Source organism: Sphaeramia orbicularis, chromosome 15 (genome assembly GCF_902148855.1).
Source record: "Sphaeramia orbicularis chromosome 15, fSphaOr1.1, whole genome shotgun sequence".
Taxonomy (NCBI): Eukaryota; Metazoa; Chordata; class Actinopteri; order Kurtiformes; family Apogonidae; genus Sphaeramia; species Sphaeramia orbicularis.
The window spans coordinates 45152801-45165898 of NC_043971.1; the positions used below are offsets into that span (position 1 = coordinate 45152801).

General features: G+C 38.2%; 1 protein-coding gene across 3 annotated transcripts in view; it reads left to right on the plus strand.

The window, feature by feature from the left end:
- cdh11 (cadherin 11, type 2, OB-cadherin (osteoblast)) overlaps nt 1–13098 on the plus strand; it is a 137001-nt gene that overhangs the window by 53800 nt on the left and 70103 nt on the right. For 2 of the 3 annotated variants that reach the window (XM_030156096.1, XM_030156095.1), the window contains one exon: nt 9794–9856. The exons of the other annotated variant lie outside the window; for it this stretch is intronic. The gene's annotated coding sequence lies outside the window, so the exon portion shown is untranslated. The remainder of the gene's footprint in view (nt 1–9793; nt 9857–13098) is intronic. 3 annotated transcript variants of the gene reach the window in all.

The window sequence follows — 13098 nt, forward strand, 5'->3', positions numbered from 1 at the left end:
AAGAATGCTCTTTTGGAAAACAATCTACAAAAAGGTCTTTAAGATATGTTTCTTTATCATGGAAGACTGTATGTTCAACACATGTTTATGGCTGTGGAATCATGACTTTTCCACTAACTCTATTTGACATGTAACATCTCTTAAGTGCAGACAGAAAGTTACAGCTAGAACCACTTGAGATGGGAGGAAAACAAAATACTGACTCTTATCTTTGAGGCATGTCAAACCACACAGAGCTATTTCAGAGCCTCTGACAGAAAAGCAGCCTCATATTTTTTCAGACGAGAAAGCGGAAAAATGCACGGCTGTCTAGAGCAAGTGTTGTAGGAGTAGCACTATTGTGGGAGCAGGATGTCTGAGCTGGGGGATGAAAAATAGGCCTATAGTTACCAACCAATCCGCTGTAAAATAACTGGTCGCCACTTGCACCTGCATCTCTTGTGAAACGTTTTATTTTCGACTCAGCAATGAGTCAGAGAGGAAGGTGAGAGAGGAGGAGGAAGAGGAGGAGGAGTGGGAGTGAGAGGAAGAGGAGGATGCCTACCTTATGGGAGAATATATGGAGGGAATGCAAACTAAAATAAGTTCAGAGAGTGTAGATAGAGGATGCACATTAAATACAGTGGGTGTTTATTGTAAAGAATGATGCCGGATTTAGGCAGGTCTCCTAATTTCCTGACCCCACCGGTCTGGCTGCAATGAATGCCAGTTTTTTTTTCCGTGATGCCTGCCAATGAGACTGTGAGTGGGGTGGGGGGGTTGGGAGGGAGGGTCACATGGGCAGGAATTTTGGCAGCGTGTGCATGGATCAGTACATGGTAACACTTCATCTGCTCGTATTCACTCATACTTTCAAACATGACTGTATGAGTGTGTGTTTCGAGTGTGTGTTGGTGGATGTGACTGCGCACCTGTGAATAGATTCTGGCGGGCAGATAATACTGACACAGCTGGGATCCAGCGGTCTTTGCCAGTGTGTGTCTTTGTGTATGTGTGCGTCCAGCTACCAGCTGCGCTCACTGTGCTGATCCTCAAAGCCGTTATCACATTCTGCTTGCATCATTTCGCCACAGTGGCACTGACAGCATCAAACTCATGAGCACATGTTCACTGTTACAGGCCTGTGTCAATCTCACATCCATGCATTACTCACATAAACAACCAGCCATTGGCATGTGATCCCATACTTTCACATCAAAGGTGTTTCAAGCTGCTTGTAATGTAACTTTTTATTTACTAATTTATTTATTTGCTTACCTTAGGAGGATTCTTACCTTATGAGAGAATATATGAAGGTGTGATTTATTAATTTGCGCCACATGGCCATTGCCAGCAAGCTTTTTTCGCTTTCTATCTAGTAAAACTGGTATACAGTGAGTCATATTTTTGCATTCTAATCTAAAAATGACAAGGCCTACTGTGGATTATGTCGAACCATGCACTTATACGTATTATAACTAATGATTACAACAGTCAGTTTACTAAGTGAAATCTGATATTTATTCAGTTTTACTATGGCTGGACTGATGTATTGGCTGAACATTGTGCATAATGCAATTGTGCAAAGAGCGTGAAATGTATAGTTGCACTCCATCCATGCCTGTTTCAGCTAGGGTGCGAATTTCAGTATACTATGAAGTAGTTCCTTAAGTGTCTTGCCTGAATATCCATTTGCATTTCATGTCTTGAACTCTGAGAGTTTCTGAAGTGTACTAGATACTAAACAATAGTTTATTGATGTAAACTGTGGGTTGCCTCCTAGCATTAATGTGCAAATGGTGCAGTACCAAAACCACGTGTAAACATAAATAAAAAATATAAGTGTAATCCTCAGCCCTGAATTTCCTTTAATGGAATATACATGTAATGGCATGTCACATTCAAATGAAATAACAAGCGTATATGACCCTAAACATAATATGTTAGTTGATCCATCTGTAAACTTGATGATTTTATCAATGACACCAACTCTGTATTCAATGAAAATTAGCTGAAGACTGCTCAGAAAGTTGCACAAAAAAAGTTGACGTCACTAACTGTATGTATAAGACATCACTTCATTGCAGTATTAGACTCATTTGAACTTCTGAATTATGTGAAAAATCTTTAAATCAGTGATCATAAAGTTAACCCATTCACAACTTGCTTCATGTGTCTATCTGGCTGCTGATTGGTTGACTAAATGAGTCACTGGTCCCATCCAATCACTGAACACAGTCAGGGCAGAGTCACAGATGTATTCACTGAGAAAAATCAGTGACTGTCTCAAGGGAGATGATGTGAAATCTACCCAAAAAGTTGCCAGACTTAAAGGAGGAAGGAGTGATTGACAAGTGCATCCTAGTGACCACCCATTCATGACAAGAGGGTCAGCAGAGACCAAAATGCTTCACAAACTTTGAGTCAGACACAACTTCACCGCCTCTGGATGTTTCTAAGTTTGACTGTGTAAAGGTCATCTGGAACACTGTCCTATAAAGCCAGAGAGCGGCCTCTCTGTGAGGAGTCTGTGACAAATGGCTTCACCTTTATAGGACTCACATTATACATTCCATTCAGCAGCTTTACAGGTACCGTTCAGACTCAAATTGGCTGTTATCACGGAGTAAATCCTTCATCTTGATTTAGATACTAGAATGGTACAGTGGATTTTAATCCAAGAGAGTGTTATGTGTTTGGATAGAGCTCAGCACGAGAACTATAATCAGAATAATTATTCTGGTCTGTCTCCAGCTTTAGGCCTTTTAGCTAATGACAGACACAACACTCATGGCTTGATTTAAGCTGTCTCTTTCCATGCATACAGATATGCGTAGATGTGCTAGTGTGAAAAATATGCATGTGTGTTTGTGTAGGTTTCCCACATACAATTTAAGAAAGGGCCTCTGTGATTATTTTCTGCAGTAATGGGCTGCTGGGCTGTGAGATGATGCCTGTCTGCACGCTGGTATCCTTAAATGACCTTGTTTTTTCCAGCTGTAGCTCCTGTCATTTCATACCTGATTTTATTCTTTTGTGAAATAGAGAACAGGAGCCATGCAATGACATATCACAATGCAACAAAAACGTTCCATTTTTTGCAATATGAAATGACAGTTGCTAGTGTTTTGCATGTTTATGCTCACTGTGCATTGTGAGTCAGTGATGTAAAACAGGGCTGTGAAGGGTTTTTATGTATAGAGAGAGCTGATACCTGTGCTGAACTGTCCCATTAGAGAAGACTCAATCACTAAAAATGCTGCCTTTATACATGATTGGAAACCACTTATATAATCATTGCAGGATTTTCCATTTAAGGACCCACTAGTTACATTTTACCTTGGCTCAACAGACAGGAATAAAAAATCTAGGCTTTCCACCATAAGTTGTGGTCCTACCTCTGAAGGTTGTAAATTTAGGCAATAAAAGCAATTTGGTTAGGTTATGAAAGCGAGTGTGTTCCGTGCTGGGAACCACTTGGTGATGTTAGAGTTATTAGAGGTAACACTATTTTTTAATGCTAGTGAGTACTGAAACACTCAAAATTTAGACCTTAGATTTTCATCCAATCAGCAACCAGATGAATTATACATTATATTATTCAGTAATTGTAATTAACATACATAGTGAGTCAGTCTTTGTCACAGCTTACAGACTTTTTAGCTCACCGGCTGATAGGTCATGAGCTATTGTAATGGCACTGTGTCTGGCATTTTCTTCATTGTTGTCGTCATCTTTGTTGTTGTCTTCGCTGGCAATTTACTCAAACATCTTCTCTGATGAAACTGCTGGTTGGATTCATTTCAAATTTTATATGTAGCTTCCTCAGGACAATGTCTACAAATACTATTCACAGTTTTCAGAAATTGAGATTTTTTGAATTTTTGATGAGTTTTTGAAGCATTAAAAATTTGCCTTTTCTTATAATGGGGCATATTTGGATGGCTTATAAAATGGAAATGGTTAGAAATATCATTATATTTACTGTTGAACACTGATAGGGAGTCATATATGGACTTTCATTTAATTTGCTGAGTTATCCCCAAGTGAAAGTATCACCCACTTGTTTTGGGAGATTGATCTCCTGATCTCCACAGGACTCTAACATAGCAGAACCTGACAACCTCACACATTCGACATTGTTATTGATTCTTGATAGAACATGCCAGTGTGCTACAGGGCCATTGGTCCTGTTTTTCTGTATTAAGTCACAACATATTTATCTTTCAGTTACTCTAACCAAATGATGCAACTGGCTAAGACTAATTATAAAAGTATTTAAAGGTTTGATATGTACGATTCTCATTTGCTTGTGTGTTGGTCCTATGCTGACGTTAACCAACTCCATATCTTTTTCAAGTGAACAGTAGTAAAAGAGTTTTATGGGAAAAACAAAAACAACCTCAGTCTTCAACTTAGAAATCTGTGCATGGACTGTTGTCATGGTTGTAGGCAACCAAGACAGCCGTTAGCTTAGAAATAGACTGAGCTACTTTCTAATGAAAACCCACAGCAACATAAACCACTAAATGGGCAAACTCAGATCGTACATATTGAACCTTTAAACAGTTATATATGAATGTAATGTCAGAGAAACACAAATGGAAAAAAAAAAAAAAAAAAAATCCTGCTAAAAACATAGACATATGTCTAATTTGCAGAATACTTTAGTCTAGCAATTAAGCTGGCGCTCTCTGCACTCCACAATCCCATTATGGAAGCACACAGAGAAGACATCATAACATTTATTGTTTGAGATTTATCATACTAGAAAATGTACTTATCACAAGTTCATGGGTTCAAAGCTTTACAATCTTAGAGCCGCTCTCTGTGTTTAGTGCGAGCAAAATCCTTCACAAATGCTATTCATCAAAAATAAATCAATTCACAGTATTATCGCTGTCGGAGAGCTGGTGTGCATGCAGTGAAACATGTATAGTTGTTGGCAGTGAGCTAGCAATCAATACACCTTTATTCAGACATTGCACATTTCACACGAGAACCAGTTCAGGCAGTGCTTTATAGTATTAACAGTATTGTCTCACGCCCTCTTTGCAATACCGCAACATAGTAAAATCCATTTTCCCTCACATAACGAGCTGTCATTTTCTGGTTGGAATGAACTCAATGGACTTTGCATACAAAACAGGAAGATTTAGGAGCAAATAATAGCACAATACTGATGTACTGTATAATTTCACAGCATCATTGACCGTGTCAAACGAAGGCTATTAACCCTGAGATCCAAAAAGCACATCTTGTTTAAATATCCATGTTGTGGTTAGAGCCAATTCTCCGCATCATGACATTTGCTTCGTCAGCAGATTTTGTGATACATACTCACCTAAAAATCCACTTTTTTTTTGCCTTTTGCTTTGGATATTGTGAGCGAAGCCTTTGTTCTATGCATGCGAAACAGGACGACCTGCCATAGCATAATCATAGCACAACAATGATTGGTGTTACGCCACAGGAATATCACCAACACTGAATAATAATAACTTTTTTTTTTTTTACTGTGGTGCTGAAGGAGGTGTGTATTTGTGGAGTAACTTCTTATATTTTTGGAACAGAATGTAATGTTGGTAAACAGTTTCCTACATGCCATTCAAACACCATCACTCAACAGAGAGAAATGCAGAGATTTAATATTTTCAAAGGCACTGTTATTTTTGCCAGGTCTAAAGATGCAATACATTTAAATTTATCTTGCAATTCATCTTTAGTTTAAATGAATAACAAATAGCTGGTGAATTTGCATTGCAATGTGCTCCATGTTTTATATCCTGGTATAAACAGAAGTGGAGAGTACTTTTTGAGAATTTCAGCCAAATCTACTAATAATCTTACTTATTTTGATGAAGTTGTTGTTAGGCTTGTTGTGACCTGCTACTAATATGTGCATCAACTAGATAGTGTATTGATTTATTATTGATTATTGCTAATAATGAAATGTCTGAACATTTTGTTACATGTGTTTTTGTGACACTAATATGACATGAACTAGATATTGCATAATGTTTGTGTGTCTTGTTTGTCTCTGTGTAGATCCCAGAGAGAATAGTTGTTAATGTTAACTACTACAAATGCACATGATCACAGGAAATGCTCTATTTTTCATTACACTGAATTATATAGGAGGCCAAAACAGGTACACACTTATATTTGTTTGTTTCCCCCCTTGTACTTAGAAGCTAATTGTCAATTAAACCATTAAGAAATCCTGCAAATGTATGAGTCCCGGGTTTGTTTTAAGCACTTGACAAAAGCACTTGGAAATAAAAAAACAGAGGAAGGGTTAATTAAAGCAGATTTTCAGTCCTCAGAGCTATGTGATATGCAGCTGCAAATGTATAAAGATGAAAGAGATGTGATGCAGAAGATAAAGGTAATATTTGGCCTTTTGATGTGAAGCCTTAAAATGTTATAAATGACTCCCCCTCGCCATGAATTTTCGTCATCTCTTCGGTAATGCAACCCACCCACGTAATCACTAGATGTAAGGAAACACATTCTCCACTGGTTTCTCCTGTTTATTACTCTTCATTAGATCAGGGCCTGAGCAAATTGCACATTTTCAGTTGCAGCCTGCTTCATGCTCCAGCTGGGGAGCTGCTCTGCACGCCCACTCAGCCTCAGTACAGGCCCCCGAGCCGCCCCGCCGGGACTGTCCAGGGTTAAGTAGCGCGTTCAAGGGTTTGTCACTGGTAGTTACTAACGGAGGTGAGAGCACATCCTGTTCATTTCAGCAGTCAAACACAGCAGTTGAACTGGGAGCACTAACAGATGCGTGAAGGCAGGGCTTTAAATGATCAGTTTTACTCTTTACAACTTATTGTGGTCCAGTTTTTGCACAGAACACTAACAGTCCTACAGGCATGTGCAGACATACCTGATGATTCTGATTTCAAGACATATCACTGTGACATGTTGCTGCCACTTCCTGTTTTACCATCAAACCTCCAATGAACACCCATCACAATTATCTTATGTTATACATCAGGTTTATTTATTTAATTACTTAAAATATTCATAGTTGTCTAGTTTTCAACATCAAAAAGGCATTTTGAGTGTGAAGAACAATAAAAAAAAACAAAAACAAAAAAATTATGCATTATTACTTCAGGTCAAAAGACCATTGAAAATGAAGAAGTTGTTCTTCACAAAAATATTTAGAGATAATGGACCTTTCAAGACCTGCGTCACCCTGTCAAGGTTAATTTCACCATAATGACTGGCTCACTGTATAGTATAGAAGTAATACTGTAAGGGGAAGATAATGATTTTTGAATTACGTGTGCTTAAAAAAAAAATACCACAGTTATAAAGCCATCACTGACCAATCAGAATAAAGCCATGAACAATGAAACATCGTAAATAACTTTAAACGAAAACTGTATAATGTGTGACCAATAAAATTAACTGAACTTCTTGAAGTGCTTCACCCATTATTTAAGGTTAGATGAAATAACAGCATTTGGCTATTGGTACACTTATTCGTCATTATCTGCTCTGCTTTTGTCGCTTCCTGATGGATAACTGTGCTCCACTTTCATTCATTTACTTCAGCTTCAAGAACATTACAGCAGTCATGCATGTTGAATGACACAGGGCCTCTTTAGGGAGGCATCCTACTGAGATGTCCCTGCAAATTACCGGGGGGGGCATTCTGGGACACTCAGACATGTGAAAGGGCTCTGGCATTAGTCAGAGTCATTCAAGTGCCTTCACAACTACTTAGCCTTAATTGTCATTATCAGGTTGTTTTTCTTTATCCTCTTTTTTCTGTCTTCATTTTTTTCTCCTCCTAAGTGAAAACTCCTCTATGTTTTCCTTCAAACATCAGGAATGTTTTCAGGAATTATTCAAGTTGAATGGCATGGAGGGTGAAAAGTTTCTTACTGAGATGTCATTGCAAATTCCCAATTGCTTGTTCCTGGCAGAGAGCAGTCCCTGCGGTCAGTACATGTTTGTCAACCCTTGTGTGTGTGTGTGTGTGTGTGTGTGTGTGGGCGGGGGGGGGGGGGGGGGGGGCAGCTAAAGGTCTGGGGCCCCACGTGTATGCCTGTCTCACATGTTCACAAGCTGTGTGTCTGATAACAGCATTGCAGTAGTCGACATGGTCCCACAAAGTATCGAAACCCCTACTCAAGTTTGTGTCATGTAAGGGATAAGACATGATACTAATGTGTGGTGAGAAAAAAACAGGATCTGCTCTATAGCTTTAAAGGGGTCATATTTTGCTCAACTCACTTTTATTAGTCTTTGGTACATTTATTTGTGTATTTGGGGACCATAATAGTTCATAAAGTTTGTATGTGAACCCCCCAGGTGCTGCAAAACTATCTTTCTATTCATTTTGGCAAAAATCAAGTGGATTTCTACAACCCATTTTAAATCCTTCTTTAATTTGTTACGTTTTATAACTAGTTATGTCACAACATTTGCACATATAAGGCCAAGACTTCGGACAAACATTTTTCAGAGTACGCTATAATTGTTTGTCTGCAGCAATGGTTGTAGTCCATACTGAAAATATGTCCAAATTCCGAGTCGATTACCTAAAATGTTCAGTTGTTGGTTGTATTAGCAAACTCTAGTGGCTGAACAGGACAGAGCAGCAAAGCCAACAACCTGGGGGGGGGGGGGCTCATTTGCATTTAAAGGGCCAGGGCTCAAAACGACCTTTCTCCTGTCATTAGTCAGAAATAGGGTTGAAGATAGACCTGTGGAGTTTAATTAATGAAGAATTCAGACCCAAGCATAGCATTTACAGGAAAATGTTTTAAAATGCATAATTCCATCTAAAAAAGCAAAATATCACACCTTTAAGTGTTATTTCCTTCACTACTATGTTGCATAGAACATTTTTTCTTTCTGGTTCTCCTTGCTGGTACTATGTTAATTATTTAATTTTTGAAAATGTGTTTCTTAGCTCATTAAGCTAAAACATGGAAACATCTGCTTTCCACTAAATGTATGTGTGTATGTATGTATGTATGTATGTATGTATGTATGTATGTATGTATTTATTTATTTACATATTTCAGGGTGTGATATAAAAGTGTGATCAATCAGGAGCATGACAGTAAACTCTGTGCTGGTGCAGGTTCTGGTCTGACTGTTCACTTTCCATACATCTCATCCTTCAGGCTCTATGATAAAAGTTTTAACAGTCATAACCCTATCATATGCCAGTGGCCGGTGCTGGTATAGTTGACTCATGAAATAACTATCTTCATATATATTTAGGCTTGTCCAGCCATGCATAACTGTAGTGTACTGATTGTGAAATGCAGTGAATATGAGAAGACAGTAATGTGGTCTAAAAGTCCCACATCTCTGCAGTATCTCTGCTGCAACACTGTTAGCCTGCTGCTGTCTTGTTGATCAAGTTATTTAGTGAATTTAAGGTTCTCTGGAAAATGCCTTATCAGACAAATACATGCAGAAAAGGTTACAGTGGGGTTATTTGTTAAGTTGCAAAGTTGTTAAGTTTATTTATTTATTCATTTTTTCAGTTTTTCTATCATACTCCTCCTCAGAAAGTCAGACTTCGTCATTAGGATTTGTTTGGCTTTGATTTCTTTGACTTCTGTGTTTTCCTCCAGGTTTTTGGGTTGTAGTATTCCAGCAAAAAAAACCCTCAGACTCTCTTTTTATATCACTCCTGTAAAAATTAAATGCACAACTTGTACCATCATGGAATCTAATTATATGATAGCTAATTTGTACTTTAATGCATTTGAACTTTTTCTTCTCGCATAAATGTCAATTTTAAATGTATATTCTCTCTTCTCTCTCATTTACACAGATCTGTGTTACTGGGCAGAAAAGCAACCCCTCCATCGTATCTATCACCGGTAATGAGCTAAAGGTGCGTTCTGTCCGTCTTTTTTCCTCTGTGTGTGTGGAATCAAAAGGCTTATGAATTGGCATTGACACATCAGGCGCTTCTCGGCTGTTTAGCATTCTGTTAAACTGGCTCTGCTGCTTTCAGAGAGATACGCTGCAAGTGAGAGTGAAGCATGGGGAAGCATGCTGTTTTCCCAGAGCTTTAACTCCATCACTTTCATTCATTTGTTCTTTCATCATATTACACTGCTTGTTTTGTGGCTTTGCTGTTTTGTCCTCTCTCAGTCTATATGTTTCTGCCTATATCTCCCAGTGATTCTCTCTGTCCTTCATGGTTAATTGAGAAACTGTTATTCAGAAACTGTTTAGCTTGTATTTGCCCACAGCAGGTTGTTAAAGAGGACTTGTAAAAATGCATATTTAATATGATCCTATGCTTGAAAATGTGGCTTACAATACATTTGCCCTCTGGGCACGTCTTCCCAAAGTCACCATATCACCAACCTCACATCTCCCATACTAAGCATTTTTTCCATTCGCCTGGAAAAGTTGAATAGATTAAAGGCAGATCTAATCGATCCTGTGTGTGCTTATCAGCGGCTGGCAAGCTGACAAGCTGATTCCAGAACAGTATATTCTAATCCTTCACGTCAGGGCTGGAGACTGAGAAAAAGACAAACAGGTGGAAAGACACAGATGTTCAGGAGGTCAGACATGAACCACATCGAGACAAAAACAGGCTTGAAATGTAGTCAAAGCAGCATGTACAAGATTCATGTATATGTGGATGTAAAGAAGCAACACTATTTTAAAAGAAATGTGATTATCAATACTAATCTAAACACTTGAAAATGTCACATCTTCAAAAGATGAAGACAGAATTCACAAGTTGTGCATAAATACACTTATACCCTTTATCCATTAAAGGGATTTCAGTGCCACTTTGGAGCCGTTGCCTAATCTCAAACCTGCTGTTTTTGTTTTGGCAGCCAAAGAAACAGCTATTGGCCTGGAAAACTGGATCCACAGTGGTACCAACACGTTACTGGTTTAGAAACAAGCAAGAAGCAGCTTACATCAGTGGGTGGCAGGGGGCAGGATTATTGTAGCCAACAAGACCCACTAAAATGCTGTGATCGCCATTAAAAAAAAAAAAAAAAAAGCAGAAAAATTAAATAAAATAAAACAAAGCTGTACATAGTATTGTAGTGCTCTACTTTAACCCAAAGAAAACAGGAGAAAGAGCTACTGTACTTATGACACTGAAGCAGCAGTGGTCTGTTAAAGAGACTCTTTTATATTGTCACCCTACACTAAAACCGTATGTCACATATAATAACATAACAGTTATGGTTACTTAGTTTGTTTGCTACATTACCAAAGCTAACACATTCCTTTCTCACATACTTGTGTCGAATGTTGCACTCAACATTTGTATTATTCATACCAGAAACTGTTCCTAAGCTTGCCCAGCCACCTCAACTACCAAAATGTACAGATATACACATTGCATTACTCTCTCTATGCAAAGGAAAAGCAACCAGTACCAACCTTAAAGGACCTACACTCATTAGTCATAATATTATTACCACCTGGCTAATATTGTGTAGGTCCTCCTTTTGCTGCCAAAACAGCCCTGGCTGAAGATTAGGACTCAAGATCTGTGAAGGTGTGCTGTGGTATCTGTTAGCAAGACATTAGCAGCAGATCCTTTAAGCCTTCTAAAGGGTGACGAGGGACCTGCACATGAATCAGAATTGCTTGTCCAAAACACCCCTCAGATGCTTGATATTAACTGAGATCTGGTTGCCCTTTATTAGACCATTTATAGGTACTAACCCCTGTACATGTGGAACACCCAACAAGACCTGTACACTGCAAAAATCAAAATCTTACCAAGTGTATTTTTCTCATTTCTACTCAAAATATCTCATGACACTTAAAATAAGACATAAACACCTAAAGAGTAACTTATAAGTGAGATATAAGAAGTTATTTTTAGACAATAGATCTTGAAAATCTTATTTCAAGAAATCTTACCAACATAATTTTCTCTTGTTCTATTGGCAGATTATTTTGGCTTGAATTAAGCCAAAAAAAAAAATCTGCCAGTTTTAAGTATGATGAGATATTTTGCCTAGAAATAAGAAAAATACACTTGGTAAGATTTTGATTTTTACAGTGAAGTTTTGGAGATGCTCTGACACAGTTATTCTGCCATCACAAGTTGGTCCTCTTCAAACTGGCTCAGATCTTTACCCCATCCTGCCCACTTACAGGTACCACTTGAATGAGATAATCAACATCCTTACTGATTGGTTTGTCAGTGGCCACATTTTTAAAGTCTGATCAGTATATATGGAAGACCTGTACATACTCATATACTCATGTAAAGTTTGTATTGGGGTCTGTATTATGCATTGTCTTCTGTTGCAGCTGTAGAACAGCAGAAATGTGGCACTGAAGAACTGTGAACTGAAGGATTTTCATAGAATATCTTACCCTAAGTCCTGCACATAGAAATCAGTGTTCTGTGGCTCTTGTCTTGAATGTCAGTAACATAGATAATGGACTAATGTTGACAAAAAAAATTGGCTCCGAGCACAAAACAGACTCCAACACAAACTTCACAAAAGGTCATGAGTCCACTTGAATCTTCTGTATTGCACCATTAAAACATTTACTTGTTGTACCAACTCCGAACCAGCATTAGCACCAGCCCAAACCTAGCACTAGCTTAACTTTGGTGGGAAGTGGGGTTAGTGTGACAGAATACACTGCTGAGTATTAGGGTTAAATCAATAATGTTTGTTTTACAACAGGACAAATATGAGTGATATTACAGCATACATGAGCCAGTGTGTGCCACTGATAGGAGATGTAGCTCAGTGCAGCGAGTATATGGAAACCCACAATTTTATAAGCTGATTATGACACTAACTAGATTTCACAGATGGACACGTTTTTCATTATTCCCATCTATCCGTCTACATCCCATCAAGCGTAGGTTTTTAGTCTGTCATGGCTAAAGGAGGAGAAACATGCAGACTTTAGTCAGCATTTTTACTCAGCCATCAGACACAAATTTATACCTACTGAACTCAGGCACATTTTTAATTACTACAGCCCTAAATTTTGCTATTCACAAACTCCTATAAGTCAGTCTTAAATGAAGACATATGCTGTTTCTCTGTCTGATTTTATCTGAATCATTCTTTGTGCCACCATGTGGAAACTGTGCTTTCATTGATTAACTATCGATTT